Genomic DNA, 21,288 nt, shown 5'->3' on the forward strand with positions numbered 1-21,288 from the left:
CTTCGTGGACCCAAACCTGAGAAAATGCAGGAAGCTGCAGCACGTCAGGAAGGCCAGGTGCGTACCACGCGCTGCTGCCCATCTGTCCCAGCTCTGAACACAGCCCTAAGTCAGCCCAGCTGGCTGGCAAGGGCCGGCGAGGGCTGGTGCTGAGCAGGGTTTGGGATGAGCCCCACGGCAGCTCCCCAGGGGCTCCCCGCCGAGCCCTGCTGAGCAGCACAGGGGCACTGTCAGCATCCCTGCGCACGCACAGCTCCCTAGGGACATCACCCCTGGGGAGAAGGCACCGGAGCCGGCCTCGAGTGGAGGCCAGCAAGAGCTGTCCCTTCTGGGCCATGAGGAATTCCTCGGAAACAGCATCCCCCAAAGAGGGGGGAACCAAATCCTGCCTCTTCCTGCCTCTGGGGGCTTATCAGAGCTTTCTGACTCTGTCCTTGCAGGTGCTGACTGATTTTCACCGGCTGAACATCTGTGACTCCTGGGCCCCCGCAGCTGCTGTTGACAATAAAAGAATCTTTTCCCTCTCCTGACTGTGTCTGCCATAGGGTCTTGTGGAGTGGGGAGCGCTTGTGCTGGGAAGGACCCTCGGGGAGGAGATTGGGATCGTCCCTTGCCCCAGCACCCTTTCCAGCGGGCATCGGGGCTGAGCTGAGGGACTTTAGGAGGAAAAGCAAAGCACAGAGCCACGTGGGAGGGTGGGGTTGGAAGGGACCCGTGGAGGTCCTCTGGGCCAAGCCCTCTGCTCCAGCACGCTCACCTCGAGCAGGTCGCAGAGAACTGTGTGCCCTTGGCCTTTGAAGATCTCCAAGGACAGAGACTCCACAACCTCCTTGGGCAACCTCTGCCAGCATTTGACCGCCCCGAGGGGGAAAATTTGCCATTTCTATCTCTCCTTTCACTGTACTGCATTCCAGAACAGCCATGACATGACCAGCTCCCTACAGCTCTGGCAAAACCAAACTGGGTGGAAATCAGAAACTGGTACTGCTGTATAAGCAGCACAGCCTTTAAACCCAAACCATGGGTTTTATTCTAAAGGTCAGCTTTTGGAGCACCATGAGGCTCTGGTGGGACAGCTCTGGAAAGAGTTAAGCCTACGCATCTTCAAAAGTTCTGCTCGCCTTGGAAGAGGCCACATATGCAGGGCTAGCGCTGCCCGTACCCTGGAAGGTTAATTTAACCCTGATTTCTAAATAGCACTGCAGATACCATTTGAAGGGCACAGCACTGTCTCCCTCTGTCTCACTATGAGCAAACACTGACCCGCTGGCTAATTATTCAGCTGCTTTGGGGGTGCGGGGTGGTGGTGGTGGTGGTGGTGGTGGTAATTTGCAGTAGATTTAAAAACCACCCTCTTGCCAATTCATGTCTGCTCCGACTTCAGTGAGAGCAGCTGGGGAGAACTGCAGTCAATGCTGACATGCTCTTCAAAGCCTTCACTGCCCGCAGACTGCACGGTTTGCTCAGAGAGCAACAGAATCGCATGTCAGCCAGAACAAGGAACAGAATCACTAAAGCAGCATCCCCTCATCAGAACTGTTTTTATTTCCTCCGTGTTTTGCTGTCTCTCCATATGGCGGTTTTGTTAATAAAGGCAGTGTCGCCAAAAGCTTGAGGTAATAAACAATTAAATTAGTAAATGAAAAAAATTGTGTGCTAGAGGGGAGAAGCCAGTATGGGAATGGGAACTGCGTGTTCTGCCCTTGCTTACATCACACCTGACCAAGAGCCTTTATACATTGCCTGAAAAATCAGTTATCTGCAGTGAATCCCAGTTACAAGACAAATAGTTACGGCTTTTTTTCTTTTTTTAAAAAACATACAAAACCTGGTCTCTTCTTCAAGGTCAGCTCCAGTTGAATGTGACAGCAGCACATCCCTGGGATCACCGAAGGGGATCTGCATTGAGCCACCAGGCACCCTCCTGAAGATGACGCAGCTGGCTGTACGACCGCTGCTGGAAACCAGGCAGCAGCGAGCTTCACCTGGAGCACAGGGCTCTGGATCAGGGAGGTCAGAGACCAGGCTGAAGGAGACAGGACCCCGCATTACGACTGTCATGAGAAGAGGAAATCCCAAGGAAGGTCTTCTGCCTCCTCCCTCATTACAAGGCACTGGGAAACCATTTGCGCCCTGTGGCAGCACATAACAGACCCAGCACGGGGGTTATGCAGGCAGAAAAAAGCTGCCACTGACTAAGAAAACTTACACCCTAGGCCTATCTTTTCTTTCCTGATCACAGAGACGTGACATGCAGCTGCCTTCTGTGATGCCAAGAGATGTCAGCCTTAGCAGCCACACAAAAGATCCCTGAGAAGACAGCATGACAAAGAACAAGTAGGAAATGATCTAAGAATGATGCTTTTTCCTTTCTGCAGGGAGAGCAAACACTTCCATCAGTCCATAACAAGCCTTTGGCACTTGTCAATATGGCAAAAATCAGGCACTTAGGGAGGCAGGAAAAGAAGATGACAGTGGAGCAAGGAGAAGACACAGCCACTTTTGTCAGCAGGTTACATCAGCCCCCAGCTAAGCTGCAACAGCTCCTTCATGTTGACCCATTGCTCCAGTCTTTTTTTACACAAGACAGACACAAATCCTCCCCTTGCTGGATCCAGAGGATTCCCTAACAGGCTGGGCTGCCTGGCAGCTGGGAAAGCAATCTGACAGGGAAAAGCACAGATTTTCCTGTCCGACAGACACAGGATTTGACAGTGTGAGCACAGAACGACACACTGGTCCCAAGGGTCGCAGATCTGCAGACACCCTGGCAAGCAGGGATAAGCCAACTGAGGACGCAGGTATGCAGTCCCTACACCCCTCTTCCAACCCAAAAAGCCCCGTCTCAACACACAGATTTGGCGGGGTTTTACTTATTTTCTTCTGGTGGCAGAGATACTCCCTCCCTGCTGCTCCCTGCAACTGAGAATAGAACAGACACAACTCACCCAGCAGAGAGGAGAGGGGTACAGAGAAGCTGGTGCCTGAGGGGTACTGCAAGTAATTCCTGAAGTCACTATCCCAAAGTGAAGTTCACCACAAATCATGCTGGCTTGCTCAGGTAATGATCTTGTCTCCCACAAAGCCAGCAGCAAGCTTGCCTTAACAGGAAGAGCAATTATCACTCGAGGGTTAAGAGTACCATCGGGGTGGCAGCACGGCCACCTGCATTACAGCATTTTCCTTTTCTGTTTCAAACAAGACACCAGCCTTTCATTTGCCCTGTTGCTGCCCCTTAAATTAACCTCATTCAGTTTGTCAAGCTGCCGGTCAGTGCGCATAACATTCCTGATGCAACGCTCCTGTGAAAATTTCAGTCAATAACTCGCTCTTTCAAGTGGAGACCATGATCTCTGAGCCTCACAGCCACCGTTTGCAGATTGGCCAACAAATGGGAGACAGGGAAATGATGGCTCACCACCCTGCAGCAACCTCCAAGCAGGAATCAGAGCAGCGGCTTTGGCGCTTTACAGGACACAAGGCTTGGGTTCAGGGACACGGGGGAATGAAGGATGCCTGTGTCACCCATCAGCTGGGTTAAGGCACAGCGCAGCCTGCTCCGCTCTCAGATGGACACGTGCACGTCACCCTGACACCCGACTGCATCTTAGGCTTTATCTCCACAATTATTCAGTCCCCTCTGCTTCCCGTCAAGGAGCTGCCAGGCAGCGTAAGGCAGCCAAGGGCAAAACTTCAACTGGGGCAGCAAAAGAGCAGCAGAGCAGGCAGCTGCTGAGGGCCAGGGCACAGCTCGGGCACATCTCGCCCATGCCCGCGCTGCTCCCATCAGGCAGCCTCAGCAGCACCGTGCCCGGAGTCTGTCTGAAGAGCCCTTGGTGAAGCGGCTGATGGAGCAGGTTCCCAGGACCTGCCTCCTGGCACGTCTCCATGAGAGCAGCAGCTGCCCTGAAAAGCAGAGATGCTCACCATGGGGGAACTCAGCCCCGTGGAGTCAGCAGGGGGGAGCATCACACACACAGAGTCACAGAGCAGCTGGGGCTGGCGAGACCTCTGGAGATCATCTGGTCCAAGCCACTGCTCAAGTTTCTTTAATGCAGGGAAAGAAACCGTCCCTGAGCCGCCTCGTATTACTGCTCTAGTGATCGATCAGCCCCAGGATTTGCAGAGATGGCGGTGAAGCACGACAGGCTTTATTGCCCAGTCCCATGGGTTAGGGCCCTGAGGCAACGGAGGGGCAGATGTACCCTGCAAGCCCCCTGGCTACACCGCGAGCTGCCCGGGGAGGAGGGAAGGCATTGCACCGGGACAGCAGGACCCAAACAGCTCTGCGGGTCACTGCCTGCTACAGGCATGCAAACCCATCATTTCAACACCAGTACCAGCCATCCCTGGTGGCTTGCTCTCACCACAGATGGAAAGTGGGTTTTCATGGTGGATTCAAAGAAAGCTGCCCTGGGAATCCCTCCCCCACTTGGAGGTTACCTTTGCCCCCCAAACAGCTGGAAAAGCAGCAAGGAGGAAATTCACCCCCCTCCTCCTTGGCCCAGGAGGCTGAGCCTGGCCTCTCGCACGCTGCCTGATGCTTTACCCGCAGACCCAACCAAGCCCACAAAGCCAGGCCTGGGTGAACCAGCTCCACAAATCCAACCCACCTAGCGTGGAGCAGAACAAACCTCCCCCCAACCCTGTTTTTAAGCCCCTCACAGATCCCACCTCCAGTGAGCGGCACATCCCACCCAGCCTCCGCACAGGAGCCCTCCCTGGCTGCACCAGCCCTGCCCCTCCTGCCAGGGCAGCGACCCAACCGCCTCCTGCCACGCAGCTTGTCAGCTGCAGCCTCCATCAGTTCAACGGCCTTTCCCTGCGGCTGGCCTCCGGAGATGCTCTGCAACGTGACGGAGCCCACACACTCTGTAGCTACACAACCCTTACTGTTATATTTTTGTGCAACACCACAGCTGGTTGGGCCCCCAGCAGGTGTGAAATTTACCTCACCACAAGCAGGCTGAGGACAAACTTCACACCCCAGACTCTGTCACAAACAGCAGTCTGACACAAAGCAAACGCAGACCTAATGGGGAAAGTGTCGGGAAATCCATGCCCTTCCAGGAGCAAAGGGCCACAGGGGCCTCTTGATCTCAGAGCTCCAAAGACACGACTCTCCGTTAGATACCGTCCCGAAAACAAAGGGAAAACCTGTAAAGATGATCCAGACTCATTTCTGCACAAACGTCTATGCAAGCTGTCTATTTTACTGAGGGGTGCCCCAGCTAAAACTGTCCCCAGAGCCAGGCTCCTCTCGCTGCGTTGGGACGGAATATCTTGCTTTCTCTCTGAGACAGCAATATGGAAATGTTGCATGTAAAAATCAGGCCACAGGCTGCTACAGACCAGTCAATTTTCATTGGGAAATAGCCCCACAGATACTTACCATCTCTACACAGAAGGATGCAGGGATGACAGCCTGATTGGAGAGGTGGAGAGTTTTGGACACATCTTGTAGAACTTCAATACTGCTGGAATTTATCTCATTCAGATGCACGTAGACAACCCGTCCTTCTCCAACGCTCGCTAAACAGATATTCTGCTCCAGGAAGCAGGTAGGAAAGAAAAAAGAAAAGCAGGGGAAGTTAAAAAATATGTGACAGCTCTAAGTGCCCTCCTCAACGGGGCGATAAGTACGGCTGTTGGAAGTTTTCAGTGTTGCAAGGCTGAAACAGAAGGCCTGGGGCAAGTGCAGGCTCGGGAGTGACCCCATCTGAAAGCCTCAAGCTCCCGTTCTCAGAGGACAGAGAAACCCTGGGTCCCACACTTTCCTTTCCAGACCTCCTCCACAGTTACCTCTCCTTTCTCTGCCTTGTGCCTGCTCCCACTCCTTCTGCCGCTCAGCCTTGCCCCAAACCACCCTGACCGCTGCTGCTGCTGCACAGTGACACTTGGACAGTTACTTCTCTGACATTCCCAAAAATGCACCTCTGAAAACCAGCAGAAGCCAGAAGCGAAGCAGGCTCTTCAGAGCAGAGATCGTGCAAGTTATGGCCTCTGATGTGTGCTTATGTGTATTCCTGGTATGACACGAATAACAGGCATTAATTATTAATTACATCATTCAAGAGGTATTTTTTCTCTTGACAGTCAGACCCAAAAGCTTTCTCCTTGCAGAACTGGCACAGACTACTGGAGGAGGAACACAGATCCCTTTGCTAAACCACCTTCCCACATCATTAAAAACAACAAGTATTTGTCCAGTCTTGCGGTGGATTTCACTGGTTCCAAACACCTCAACACTTCAACAGGATCTGAATGCATAAAACTCCCAACACTGACCAGACGCCGTATGATTCACTGGAGGGCACAGAGTACGATTTAACAGAAAAAGAAACCAGCCTCCATGATGAAAAACCTTTAATGATGTCTGGCTCAAGGAAGTGGTATTGACAGCTGTCAGAATCACCAGACCAACTCAGCCAGAAGCAGCAGCATCCAGAAATGCTCACCCCTTGACAGGGCACTGCTGCGTGCAACTAAGAGCCAAAAAACTCACCTACCAAGGCTGGGGCCTCAAAAATAAGGAACTGAAGCCACACATGATGATGCATGTCTGGGTGATGCTGCCCAAAGCTCCCAGGAAGGAGGAGCTGCAGGGAAGAGCTGTGCCTCGCCAGCCAGCTCAGCTTCCCGGTGACAGCGGGACAGCAGCAGCAAAGGCAGGGCAGAGCCCTTTGGAGATGAGCAGAACAACACCTGGAGGATGCCCAGGAGAGCTGCCTTCTGTCAGCCTGTGTACTAACACCACGCATCCTCACCACCAAGGAGAGGGCTTCAAAACCCCCAACGCCTTCATCTACAGGGTTCTAAAAGGGACAAGGAAAATGCCATTCAACAGCGTTACAGGCAACATGGCACAGGGAAAGGCAGCAAGAAGCGATGGCAGCTCTGCCATCGGCAATATTGCCACAGCTACAGACACAGCCGCCCCCCCCAGCACCGCTGGCTTTGTCAATAGGTAGGTCATGTCACATTTGATCACTTAGGAACAAAGAGCATCTGACCCTGGCGGACAGCTGTGCTCGAGTGCCCGCTTATTCTGACAGCAGCCAGCTGCCAAACCCCCTGCCCGCGGCGCCCGAGGCTGCCTTGCCACCAGTAACGCCAGCGCTGGGATTTACCAGCTCCTTCATGCAGATGCCACACGCCAAACTGGAGCGGGCACGTGGTCACCTGCAAACCAAATACCTGACAACAGAGCTGTGGAGGGACTCTGCACAACCTGGATGAAAGATCTGTACCATGTTCCGCCTGAAACGGTGGTAAAGACCAGGCATCAACACTGGGCACCGCAGCCTAAGGCAAGAACGAGCTTTGAAGTTCTATTGGAACACGCAGCAATTCCCAAGGTCAGACTTGCATCCGTACGGGTAGGATCTGCCACCAGCGCAGGACACGTAACAAGACAGCCAGCTCTTCTGCCAGCCCAGAAAGCTTTGGGTGCGTCAGCTACCAGGGAACTACTGGAACTGCACTGCAACCTGAAGACAGACCTATAGAAAATGCAACGCAGCTAGTCCTTTCTTTAGAGACAGCTACGCTTCTCCAGCTGAAATGCTCGCCCTTTGGGCAAAACACTGACACGTTCACGTCCAAATAGAAAAGATCAAGGTAAGGTCAACTTTCAATTTATAAATTGTTAGCCCAAGGGTAAAAGCTTTTCAAGGAACCTGTAGTTTAAAAACCAGCTGACATTTAAACAACTGGTTATTCCAGTGGGGAGAAACCCTCCTCTTTCAGGGAAGCATGCCTTCTGTTTGCAAGCAACTGTTTTGTCAAACCTGACACTTCCCTGCAAAGCCTGCATTGCCTGGCCTTGCTGTTGACTGGTTTACATGCACATCCCCAGCAGCCAGGGTTGAGATGATCAGTGGCATCCAGGGGATTTGGCATCATCGTTTCAATTCGGTTTATAAAAAGTTTATATCCCTGCAATTGTTTTCAAAATGTCAGCCTTCCTTTCTGTTACAGAAAGCTTCAGGTTCTCGGGAATCCTCTGATATCCCCTTCCGTGCTCAGAGAGAGGACAAGACATTTTAAAACAGCTGCTTCAAAAGTTAGTATCCTTTTAAATTAAAGTTTAATTAACTATATTTGTTCTCGATTTCAGCCAGTGGAAGCCAGGACACCACATACAACATTCTCTTGCCTACACTTTGTTGTTGCTGCTGTATATGGCTGAATGCAAATGTCTTGTAGGAGCCTTTAGTCCAGGAATGCTTTTTGCCTCACCCCTTTCCAAGCTTGGTAGGGAAAAAAAAAAAAAAAAAGGAGCAAAAAGCCTGTGCTCCAGATGCCAGCAGTGTGGAGTCTCATGCGTCTTTGGCTGGGGCTTTTGGCAAAGAAATACGATGGATATTTCTCAGGCGGGATGGACTTGACTTTCAGGAAAGCTTAAATCCAGCTTTACAGAAATCATCATTTCAGCACGGTCTCTTACACCGCTCCTGCTTTTAGCGGCATTCAGCGATGTCCCCGTGAGCTCCTGAACAAGAGTTCTAATGAAGCAGCAGTTGTTGCTCATCTCATAATACACGAGAGAGAGAGACCCAGGAATTGCTCTGGGTTTCAGACTGGGCTTGTTATCCCGCCTCACACGTCTGTAATTAAACACCATCTCAGACACTTAGATTTCCACCTAAGAGGACACTACCCTTCTCTAGGCATTAGCTGCTACTTATGCCATGAATCCCTTCTTTCCATGTCCGCACCAGCCACATATTATGACCTTCTCCTTTTCCCTGGCAGAACCCCTGTACACTTTATGCCCACCAAGATGAGTCACACAAAGGCACGCATCTCGCCTAGCACTCACCAGCGGGGATCTTTCATTCCCAAACACTGAGACACTAGCCATAGTGTCCTGCCTTCCTATCGCCTGGGCTTCCAGCGTAAACGGGATCTCCACCAAGCTGTGAGGCTGGATAATCCCACACGGCACAGGGCTGGAGTACCACACAGCAGCATCTTCCTTGTGCTCCTATAAGGGACAGAATCAAAGACAACTTCAGAGTGACCTCTGAGGAAACTTCAAGCTCCTTAACATCTACCACAACGGCAATTCGCCCACATTTTTAAAAATCCCTAGGAGAAAGCAGAAAGGTGCAACACAAAGTGCAAGATTTATATAGGTCTAATTAGCATCCTCGCAGGGTCTAAAAGCTGCTGCACTCACAAACACCCACTCTGGTGCTGGTGGCCTCCTTGCAGCAGCTTTTCACAACCCTCAAAGTTCTCCTGCATGAAAGCACCCCAAAGACTAGAACCGAAACTGCTTCCTGAAGAGTTCAAACCGCTCCTGAAGTTCATATTCAGGTACCTTCCCGTTCTCTCCAAAACTTTAGGTTTGAATATAAAACAGCAAGGTCTTATCCAAACCCTATTTTTTTTCCTAATAAACCCCTCAATAACGACGTTTGAGGGCAGGAGGCGAACACGACGCCAAGCCTGAGGAAGGACTCCATAGCAGCCTGGAAGATCACTGTCATTCACAAGGGTCAGCATCCACTCGTAAGGGAACTTCAGACAGCACCGTCCAAATGTCAGAACAGGGCTGAGCACGTGCAGCGGAGGAACGACACATCCAGGTGAAGAGATGACCAAAGGGAATTAGAGACACTGAGAGAATGTAGAAGTTGTTTACTCCCCAAACAGCATGAAACAGACACAATGCATTTGTCTCTGCCAGATAGACATTTCCTACCTCTACGGCAATCGATCACCTCTAACTTCTTTTTACTCAACAGCCTCTTGTAAAGGAGGGGCAGCCCCAGACTCCCGTGGCAGAGGCTGCCCAGTGCCCTGCCCCAGTGCTCTCTCATCAAGCTTTGCCCCTCCCTTGCCCCAGGAGGCCGGCAAGGACCCTCCCACAGTCCCAGCAAGGCACGAGCTCTGCGGGAGCCTTCCCGCTGAGGACCAGCGCTCCCCAAAGCTCAAGGAAAACAAGACTCCCGCATCTCAGTAAAAGCAACTCCCTCCTCTCCCATACCGCTCTCGCCCTGCCTGAAACCTCAGCCGCTTGCCCCCGCGATGGAGGGCACCAGCACCGCCTGCCTCTCGCAGTGGGTGACCAGCCCCTCCCAGCTCCTGCAGCTGCCTGGGTCCTCCACCCACCAGCCCACACACTGACTCTTCCCATTCCCACTCGTTTTATAAAATTGCAGCGCAGGCACCCAGTGGGTGACTCTGCCGGGGAGAGGGAACAGCGCCAGCGAACTGCATCCCTCTCGTCATTAAACTGGCACCCGCTGTGGCGCAACGGCATTGAACGACGCTGGAGCTTTTGCCTTAAGTCTGGGAACGTTCATGCTCAAGAGAACCAGAGAAACCTGAGCTCACCTGCCACACCAAGGACTAGTTTCCCCTCAGCAGTCCTGCTGTAAGCCCCTTTCCCATTTGCACATGCCTTCACTAACTGAGCCAGACCCCAGCTTTCAGCAGGCTGCTCGCCGCCTTCTAAACAAATGCTGCATTTTGGGCCAACCCAGCACAAGCCCACCGCTTGCAGGGAGAAGCAGGGGCAGCCCTTTGGAGATTTGTTACTTCTCAAGTCCCAGACAACAGGCCAACAGTGAATATAATCACTGCTCCCTTAAAAAAATATAAAATAAAAATAAGACAGAGACATGGCCCCGAGCACTGAGCACAGGTGCTTCTCATTATGGGCTGCTTTCAAAGCACGGCTGTGCTCACAGCGAGCTGGGCAGAACTAGCTCGCTAAGCAACATTTCTCATTTGGAGCTGAAGCCAGGACACCCCACGCCAGGCAGCGTGCTGGGCATGGGTATGCGGGGAAAGGTGGCCAGCTGCAAGGAAAGCGCTGGTACCTGGCTGTGAGAGGCAGCGCCAACACCTCCTGGCCAACACCATCCACGTCCACCACCAGTGCCAGCTCGTATCGCCTCACCGTGTTGGAACACAGGGTGACCTGGTAGAGGAGAAGAACGTCAAATACTTAATCACTGCCAGAAGCCATCAGCCACGCGTGGTGTCCTCTGGCTCTCACCCACGGTCAGGAAAGGGAGCGATATTTTGCCTTAGTTCTTCTGCTGGTCCACGTGTAGACCACTGTCTTTCCGAGTAACAGAACTCTTCTGGCGATATCCAATTTATTAAGTACGCCTTGCATACCAGGGCATATGTAAGCTAAATTAAAGCACAATTCATGTTCTACTTGCCACCGGGACCAATTTTTACTCTCAACTACAATAGCATAAATCCAGAGGAAATCTGTTGACTTTCACAGAATGAATCCAGCTTTACAGTGGGAAGCTGAGGGCAAAACATGGCCCAGCAGCAGCTGTGCAGTTCACGGCTGCTGGAGCTTTTCCAGTCCTCGCTGCAGTGGATGCAACCATTCTGCTCAACACGAGAGGAAAGATAAGACCGGGAAGAATAGCAAACTGCTTTATGTAATGACATCTTCCTTTTAACAGTCACCTTCTGTCCTCATCCTTCCTCAGCCCACTTTAAATCAAATTGCTCTAAGCAGCTCAGACACACACGCATGGCTTCTGTGCTTGACCGTACGGTACATGATCCTTGGCTTACAACTTTGGAAACAAAACGGTGCTCCGCCCCAGAGTACCCCAGCTCACAAAAACCTAACACGAACACTGATCTCTTACTTGCGTTATGCCCAAAGCCAGCAGCACTACAGCCCTCCTGCGCACCAGTGAAGCTTCAGCTCCACCTGTTGAAGCATGTATGGCCGGGCTCGTGCCATACCTGGATACCCAGGGTTCCTTGGGAGCAGATGGTCCCCTTGCAGGGCATTATGGTGAATTCAATTGGCTTGATGTGATGTTGGGCTCCCTTTCTCCAGGACGGGCAAGTGTTGTCTGATATCTGAGCAAAACTGGTGATGCTGCGCTGTCCTGAGCCATCGCCAGGGATGCGAAGGTTGAAAGTCATGGGAACCAAGGAGGTGTTAGTGAGGCGACACGGCAGGGTGCGAGGAAAGCCTGGAAAGGTGAGACAAATATCAGTTAAGTCCCCGGTTATCCCGTGATTCCTGGTGTGACTCTCCTGTTAGGATAGACCGGTGCTTGTTGTTTATCTCTTTTCAGTGTGAATGAGAGGTAATGGAGAAGCTCAGGGAGGAGTGAGTTGTGACTGGAGTTCTTTTTCCATGGATGGCACAGCTTGCTTCCTTGGCAATGGGCAGTGCCGTTGGTGCTGAAGAGCTGTCTCTACCTGTGAGGAGCTCTCTCACCTGCCCCCAAACCAGCCCCAACTCTTTCTCACTGATCAGTGTGCATCCAGACAGAGCATTTATTCTGAAAATTCAGTCTGTAAAATCCCCCATTAACTCCATGAACATTCCCCCAGTTTTCAATATATGAAAGTAGGGCATTGTCATGTAAGGAAAAGGAAGGATGAAACTGGGCACTACAACATGATGCATTGCACTTTAATGCAGTTTCTCTAGGCAGGACCCTTAAGGCATCTCCTCTTTTGGGGCAACCAGACTGAGCACATGACAACTCAGCCCACCTCACTGCAGGCAAACCTGATGCTTCCTTAGGAATGAGCAGGAACTGTGTCTCACCTTACCTAACAAACGGGGACATCACATCCACACTGCCTTTGATTACTGGCTACAAAGCCTGACATCACTTTAGCTCTGACACTTGCTTTCCACAATGGAAAACCAGTGGTACAACCACACTGGGTGAGGGGGTGGCTGTTCTGCAGAGGCAGGACACCAGCCCGCAGCTTGGTCTGGAGCAGACACCAGCTCTGCCAGAAGAAGACACCTCCCATGCCCTGCTTACCAAGTGCTATTTGAATAAAGACAGGGAGGAAAACCACCTGCAGACACAGCAGATAGTTTCTCTGTGCCCAGCAGCAGTGACCATTGCCCACCGCCAGCAATTACTCCGGCAGGGAGGCGGGGGTGGGGCACAGAAAGGACATGCACTGACTGACCCACTGCACAGCCCCAAATGGGACCGAAGTCACCAGATGCAGACAACAGCCAGAAGCACAGTGACAAGAAGCAAAAATACAATAGCTGCCTTCAGCTGAAAAGGCCTTGTTAATGAAATCAGATTAAAGTAGGATGAATCTCCTATTACACAACCGCATTTCTGCTGGTGCGTTTCTTGTGGGTTTATTTACTCAAAAGGAAGCAGAGAAGGGGCCGAGTGGTGACGCAGGGAGAGGGGGAAGTGGCTCAGGGAAAGTATCGAGTTTTCCTAGAAAGTCCACGAACAGCATGAAACCACAGAGGCATCCTGGGCACAGAATGGTCATGGCCCTTCAATCAATCCACAATTGATTTCACATGTAAACTTTAGATCATCTCAGTACAAAGCCTTTTCTCTGAGACTCGAGATGGAGAATCAGAATCTGCATTTCAGTGGAGATGCTCTGGGTGCTCAGCCACCAGCTCCACAGTGCTTCGGCTGGGGAAGGAGAAGGAGCCCACATCTCTGGAGACATCACTGCCCAATCCAATGCCGAGCTACTGCCCGGGCTTATTACCAGGCAGGTGATAACAAGGAGCCCTCACAGCACAAATTAACAGCTCACACTAAAGGTCAAGTGGGTAAGTGGTGTCCTCGCCTTGCAACAGGAACGTTCACCCTGAGCAGCCACAGGCTAGCGTGTGGCTCCAACTCCCTTCTCCTGCAGCCCCATCCCCTGGGCCCTTCTGGGACAAGGGCTTTCACCATCATTCTGCCGCCAAGGATTGGGAGGCTGGGGCTGAGCAGGCTCTGAGGGCACCAAAAAAATACTGACTTTCTATTCCTTTGGTCCTGTTTGATCTCACGGCAGCAAAATACCACCTGAGCAAGCGGCAGCCCTGGTTTTAACACCCTGAAGGCTGCTGTGGAGGAACACAAGCGACAGACGCTCCCAAAGCGCTTCATTTCAGTAAGGCACAGACCTCCCCACCAGCGGTCCAAGCCCAGGGCACACTCACCAAAGGAGATGTCGCCGAAGTGGAGGGAAGGTACATTGAAAGGGAAAGTCGGTCCGATGACACAGCCCCTGTAAGGACAAAGGCAGAGGAGGAACTGGCTTGGTTGAAAAGAACTGCAAAGCGTTCAGCTTTTGTTACCACCGGGACAGACAGAAGCTGGGCTCAGCAGCACAGTGGGTTTCAAACCAACCTGTCACCCTTGCGCTCGGCACAGCATCCCTGTGCACAGGAGGCAGCCAAAGCAACGTGGTCAGCAGGTGGCAGCTGCTGAGGTGGCTCAGGGCACCAGGGCAGGCAGGGTACACCCCCAGGTTGCTGCTGGCCCAGTGAAGGACCCTGAACAAGTGATGGCTCTGTGCCTCAGTTTCCCCATCTGTCATGTGGCGGGCAGAGCTGTCCATGCAGAAGCAGGTTCATTGTAACTAGCCCTCTCAGCCACAGGTTCCCTGCTTTGGTATCTCTTTGCTGGAACTGGCCTTTCCATGGGCTATATGGACATCTTCCTCAGATCTTATTCAACACTACCATTATGCGTGCAGGATTTTGAGGCACGAATCCACAGGAGCCCCAGACATCTACTGAGAAATGCAGCACAAGTTCTACACAGCGGATGGCTGAATCTTGGAGGAAAGTATCAGCTTGTCACCAGTGCACCAGCTGACACATCCAAGAGCAAGACTGTTTGCACCACCGAACATGAGTGTCCTGAAGCCACCACACCAGCTCACCCATCCCTAAATTCAGAGAGGTTCCAAACTCCAAAACTCACCAACATCCACTGAAATCAGCACTTGAAGCTGCACAACATTCATTAATTTCATGGTTGATGCCAATCAATGCCAGCTCTGCCTCTTGCTGAAAAAAACAAATACAGATCAAGGACCACAGTGACCTGTGCCTTCTAGTTTTATTCACAGGACTGCCACCGGGTCTCTCGTACACATGAACAGACCCCAGCCTCCCGCAGGAGGGAACTGCACTCACCTGTGGTGTCCCAGTTCTAGCATCCCTTTCTAAACAGCAAAAGAACAAGCGTTCAGGACCTCATCAGGTCTGTTTCCAAGTAAAGAGCGATCACCTATGGTTTGGGCATCTTCTGACTGCACAATCAAAAAGCACTCAAAATCTGACTTTCAGGAGTTTCAATCCCATGCTAATTCTCGATTCCTGGAGCTGAATCAGTTCCTGAGAACAAGTTAGGTAGCAAATCCCTTCTGACAATGAGGTTCCCTCTCCAAGGACCTCACGTAATCAGACTTAACCTCCCAAGCCCCAGCATCCTACTCTGGATGGAACAAAGGGAGCAGACACGCTTTCCGTAATAGCACTTGCCAAAAGACGATAGAAAACTGCCTCCAAACCAGCCACAACTGGGTCTCACACTGGGAAACTGCCAAGGGTGAGCCTTGCAGCGAGGGGGGAAATAACTGCCGTTTCTGCTGAGCACACAGGAGCTGTGCTCAAGGAAGTCAGACCTGAAGGACTGCCCAGACGGCTCAGCCAAGGAGCCAGCCCAGAGCCCTGTGCACTACAGCTGGTAACAGCACAGCTTGCAAGAGAACGGGGGAAGAGGGCAGTCTTTATGGCAACAGCCACATCTTCCAATAGTGCTTCTGAAGAGAGATCGGGGTCCTCGCAGAACAGGAAGGAGCGCAAGGTAGGAGAGGAACCACCTGCACTCCCACCGCTGTTCCTTCCTCTGCAGCCCCGTGTCCCACCAGCCAGCTCACCTCCACTCAAAAGAACCGGGAGTTTTTCCCTCCCTGGAGAACTAAATCCAGTGCACAACCCCCCCGAAGAGGGAGGCTCGGCTTGCCCCGGTGGGTGGGCATCTCAAAAGCATTTGAAACAAACAGCTTGAGTTGTGGGGCTGGAGAATGAGAGATAAGGGCTGGACAGGGATCCTTGAAACAAAGGCAAGACAGAAAGCAAGGAGGCAGATGCCATCTCGAGGAGAGGAGTCTGCAGTGGGAATTACTGTGGAGGCACCCACCAGGCTCCTGTAACCTTCCTCACCTGATGGTCAAGGTCAGGGGCTCAGGGGACCCATCCACACTGAACCGGAATCCTTCTGTGAACTGCCCCAGGGCGGTGGAACTGAAGGAGATCTGGATGACTTGGAGGACATCTGGTAAAACGATGCCCTCCTGGGGGAGAAAGGAGAAGCAGGAGCCCAGAGCGGTTGCTGGAGGGACCAACTTGAAGGGGGCATCGATGACTCCTTTGTTAAACAGGATCACCTGCAGCAGCAAGAAAGCAAAATGGAAATACATGAGGAATCTTCTTTCCTTACAGAAGGCTGATTTGTTTTCTAATTAAACATCTACAAAAGGCAGAAGATGCTGTGTGCTGCTGCTTGGCTGAAGCCAAAGAAAACACAACAGGACAGTTTCTGCCTTTGGGGTTTTGCATGCAAAAAAACCCAGTGGTAACTTCACATAAACAGAGTCACTCTGGGTTTATTCCACTGACACAGAGCAGTCCGCTTGGACTTGCAGGGCTGAGGATGTGCTCAGCATCACCAAGGCGATGCAGACCTGCCCCAAAGAGCAGCAAAGGGCGGTCGCAGCATTACTAGCGAATCATCACCTAACTGCTCCCGCTCCAGATGAGCCCAGTCCTGCCAAGGGCAAAACACATTCAGCTCCCATTACAGCCAGCAAGTTTATTGGATGTAGAAAATACCTCGGGACAGCCCCATAACCAGCTTCAGCAGCACTCCCCGACTCTGCTAGGGTACGTCAGTGAGGTGCATTTTATTCTTTTCTTTAATCTGAGAGTCTCTTTGTCTTTGCTCAACCAGACATGTCAAGAAAGGATGAGAGTGAGGTGCATAGCAGCTCCACCTGCTCTAAAGAATCTCTTTCATAAATATTCACAGCCATCATCTACTAATTTACCATTATTTACTGTTCCAACAAGCTACACAATCCTGCAGCATTTGCTGAGACTCAGCAAGAAATGCCCACACCTGCCTGTGAGTATCAGCACACTGGTGGTCACCAAACCTACCCAAAGCAAAGCTCTACAGTTTCCGAAGGCTGCAGGTGAAATCCTGCCATTTCTGTGGACCTATCTACCTGCTTGGCAGTTATTTTCCCTAAGTTTTGTCCTCGCAAAACCTGTCAGAAAAACTGAGACAGAAGCAGAGGTACAGCCCTTATTTTTTTAATTTTGCAGCCGCTGTTGAAAACATTCATGTATTCAAATTCTGCACTGGTAACTTGGAAACTACTCATATGTTTTACACCTTAATTACAAATGCACTTAGGGATCCTACACGGAGGTTTACCTCCAGTCTGGCTACTTATTACAGCACTTACAGTATCATCTACTTATTCGCATTTTCTCCAGTAATGAAACCAATACATTGATATATATAGAATCAATAAAGAATCAGCATTAAAAATGCATACAGTGCACAATATTTTGGCAAGAAAACACCTTAACATGTCCTTCCCTGCAACAGTCAAGCTTTTGAAAGTGTCTGGCATGATGTATTGCCTCATTTTCTACCTCTTCCAGTCACTGTATTTTTTTTTATTTTTTTTGGGGGGGGAAAACTTGCCACCATCGGTGGGGGGAGGCAAATACCCAGAAAGCTCCTTTGCTTCATTTCCAGAACTGCTCTGCTCTGTTCATAGAGCCAGAGGGGCACCAGGTCTGAAGGGTGGCAGGAGGCTGGTCAGCAGGGACAGCGCTCCCGGTGCCTGCGCGGGCAGCTGTGCGTGGGGAGACTGGCCGGCTTCCCTCCGGCGCCAGGAACCAGCAGGATGTGCTTCACTGAAAGGTGTTTGCAACGGACTCGAGTCGGAACACAACACGTTTGTTCCAGCTGCTTTTTAACCGCCAGGGTATACCAGGGTGCAGTGCATCTAGGGCTGAAACAAAAGCCTCTGGATACTGACCTTTTTGACCCGGTGTTGCTTTCATGTGTCAAGGGCTGGATTTTCTGCATGAAGCCTCCCAGCTGATCTCAAAGGGAGGTTGCCAAAATGCAGGGATCGGGGCTTTGTGGACAACATACACACCTTTCAGACCCCATCAAAACTATCCAGATTCTGCAAAAACTCCCACATTTAACTTACATCAAATAATGCGTGCACATAACTGCCTGTGTTGCCAGAAATCCAGCAGGTCCACAAAGCTCACTGCTGCCCCAGGAGCCATCAGGATCCACCCCAACCCCAGCAAACCCCACTGCTCACCTCATAGCTGTGGGCTGATGCAACAAAAACCTTCCTGATGTCCAGCTGGTCAAAGCTGAAGCGGAGCTGGGGCCCTATGCCGCTCCCTTTGATGCACAGGGGCAGCCTGGTCTCACGGCCTGGGGAGAGGTTGCCATGTCAGTACAGAATTCCTTTGGTTCGCCTGGATTTTCCAGGCAGCCTCAGAGCCAGTCCCTGACTCCAGGCTGGGTGGCACCAGCACTAGATGCTCCGCGAGAAGATACGGGACCCTTCTCTTCCCTCAGCAGATCAACTTTGCGGCTGGTTTCTAACTTCTGACGGAGCCCTTCGGCTGGTTTGTAACTTAGCAATCAGTTTGCACCCTCAGAAAGTGATGCTGCATATAAAACATGATTTCTGAATTCCTTCCCATGCACTTAAACGAGCTTTGAAATCCATTCAGAGAAGGCACAAAGCTCACAAAACAGAACCAGAGAGAAAAATCTGCTGTCTGTATTGCTGCAATCGGAGATGACTGCACAGGAGCTGAGAAGTATGAGCCCAAGCAAGGCAAAGCAGCCTGCTGACAGCGATACCCCAGCAGCCTGCTGACAGCGACGCGCGCACCCGAGCGCTGCCTCAAGCAGGCAGAGCATCTCAGCCACCACCTGCGCCTAACGTAGGGCTCTGTACCGGGGTGCTCCAGGGCTCACCGCCTGCAGCAGCGCCTTGTTAAGACAGGGCTTTACGGTCTCCAGAGAGCAGCACTCACCTGTTCCCACCATCAAACCAAGAGCTCAGCTTTGTAAAGACGCCCCACCTGAAGCATGCCGAGCAGTTACGGAAAACCAGCCTCCTCGCTACTGAAACCAGATAAGCTCTAAGTGTACTGCTAACACACATATCCCTTGCTGCAAAGGCAACTGAGACCACAAGGCTTACAGCTGAACTCCAAGATGCTGATTTTCTTCCTTAAGTCTGAGATGGCATACTGCAGGATCTTTCAGTCTGAAGGCCTTCTAGAACCACTGGAGCAGCCTAAAGTGCCTGAATTCTAGCTCAGATTTTGGCTTAGGTCACCCTGCCATCCCATTCTACTCTTGTACGGAAAGCGAGTAGCACAAGGAGCAGAAGAAAGCCCCAGAAGTTGTACACAACCGTCACTGTGGCTTTTGTGCAAAACTATGCCTCTATCCTTTGAGCTCCTTTTGTGTGACACCCAGCATTAACTAAAGCTTAGGGACTGAAAGTTGATTTCTTTTTTTATAAAAGTCTGCTGCTTAGTCATTCCAGAATGTCCAAACCAACTTCTTATTGCAAAGAGCAGCCCACGTGTGACTAGATCACAACTCGGAAAAAACCCTCCTGGAACAGCCTTTTCAGTGATCGCTGACTGGGCTTGCAACCGTGGCATGGGGATTTTTGATCACATCCAAAGCCAGAAAGGAAGAGCTAGGGTTCTTTTGCTGAATTCAGTGGTTTTTAAGTGGATCCAGCCGAAGCCCAGCTGACAGCAGAGATGAGTTACACTTCACAGCTCAGGCATGCATCAGAGGGCTGTGTACTTCTATTGCACAGACACCTGAAAAGAGGCAGTACTGGGTGCTCACTGTTCAGAAGATTTTTCCATCTTGCATCATATGTGGCTTAATTTTCATTAAAAACTTGACGTTCTAAACCATCAGAGCTCTTAGGAAATGACAAAGATTTCCAAGGGACAAGTTTTGTCCATAATCATGGGTGAGGCATGTCCATGGCCACAATCATCAAAAAAATATCAGTGGCAATTCTTTCCCTTCTGCAGCAGGCCCTCAGCCTCTCCTGGAAGGTCTGCGGAAGCTATCCTTTCTTCTACCCCTACATTGATGCTGGAACTTTAGGAAACCCTGGGAGTTTTACGCTCTCTCCTTCCAGGTGAACCTCAGAGAGTGCTCTCCTGAAAGGAGGAGGAGCAGAGTAAAATACAGACCATTCAGGACAGCCGAGAGAAAAAGAAAGAAAAAAGAGAGTACATCCTGCTCCCCGCTAGCAGCTGGGGCTTCCAGGAGCACCCAGCCGCTGGCCAAGGCCTGGGTGCCCCAGGCTGGGACTGTGTGATGCTCCCACCACAGCATGTCCCAGAGCACATGGACCAGGGCATGGAGGGGCCACAGCCTCCTTGTCCTCAGTCCCAAAGCCACACCTGGTTGTGTGGAGTGAGAATTCGGATCTCAGTCGGGTTAACACCTTGGCACATCATGGAGGGATTACAACTCGGCATTCAAAGAAATAGGGGTGTGGGTGGCCCAACAGCACAGAACTGTTTCCCAGGTCCGTAACTTCTGCTGCTTTCTGGCACTCATTTTTTTGCCCACAGAACGTCCCCAGGTTTTGAGATTGGTTTTGAATGTGATTCTCATCCAACCACATCAACACAGAGATCCAGTTTTACACGATGTAGGACGCGGCAAGGTGAAGAAGTGATCAGCATTTAGGATTTTGCTTCTCCCTGCAAAAGTGGCTTAGAAATGGGTTTTGGAAGAAATCAGATGTAACCCAGTACATTTCCATATCCAGAAAAAAACAACAAAAAAAAGAATTTTAGGTGATTGAGCCCCCCCACCATGTGCTTCCTTCCAGCACTCAAGAGCCATGGCTTTATTTGCATGAATAACTAAGAAAGTTCATTTTGAGCTTAAACAAAACAAATTTCAAACCACTTCTTAACTGCTGGCTTTGCAAGTTGCACAGTGCTGATGAGTTCTGTAAATCACCTGACCCAGAAGTGTTCGGCTAAGCAATTTATGGAGGCAACTGCAAAAAAACGTGGAGGCCAGCCACTTCCCCATGGGGCTCGAGATCCAACTGCACATTTCACAGTGCTGCACTAGGGCAAAGCTTCTAAATATTCCCTGCAAGGGGCACACACTGTCTGCAAATTGTCCTCCAAAGGGATCTGTGACTGGCATGCAAATGCACGAGGAAGGCAGTCACACTGCTCAGAGTCATCAAGAAGCAAAATTATTGACTCCCTAGTTAAATATCACTGGTTTCTTCTTTAAACTCTTTTTGCACCCTGGGACAGTTTCCACCCTGACGATACAGTGGCTCAGCTCTGTTTTGTGAGGGATGGGGGGTAGGTGACCTCCTTGAGGTCCTCTCCCAAGGGGCCCATGGAAGAGTTCAGACCTCCTGAGGGAC

The 21,288-nt window shown here is 51.2% G+C and overlaps 1 pseudogene; it reads right to left on the reverse strand.

The window, feature by feature from the left end:
• Window positions 1-4,947: 4,947 nt before the first annotated feature.
• LOC130152375 (hydrocephalus-inducing protein homolog) overlaps window positions 4,948-21,288 on the reverse strand; it is a 48,522-nt pseudogene continuing 32,181 nt past the window's right edge.

The sequence above is a fragment of the Falco biarmicus genome, chromosome 7 (genome assembly GCF_023638135.1).
Source record: "Falco biarmicus isolate bFalBia1 chromosome 7, bFalBia1.pri, whole genome shotgun sequence".
In the NCBI taxonomy this organism is placed as follows: domain Eukaryota; kingdom Metazoa; phylum Chordata; class Aves; order Falconiformes; family Falconidae; genus Falco; species Falco biarmicus.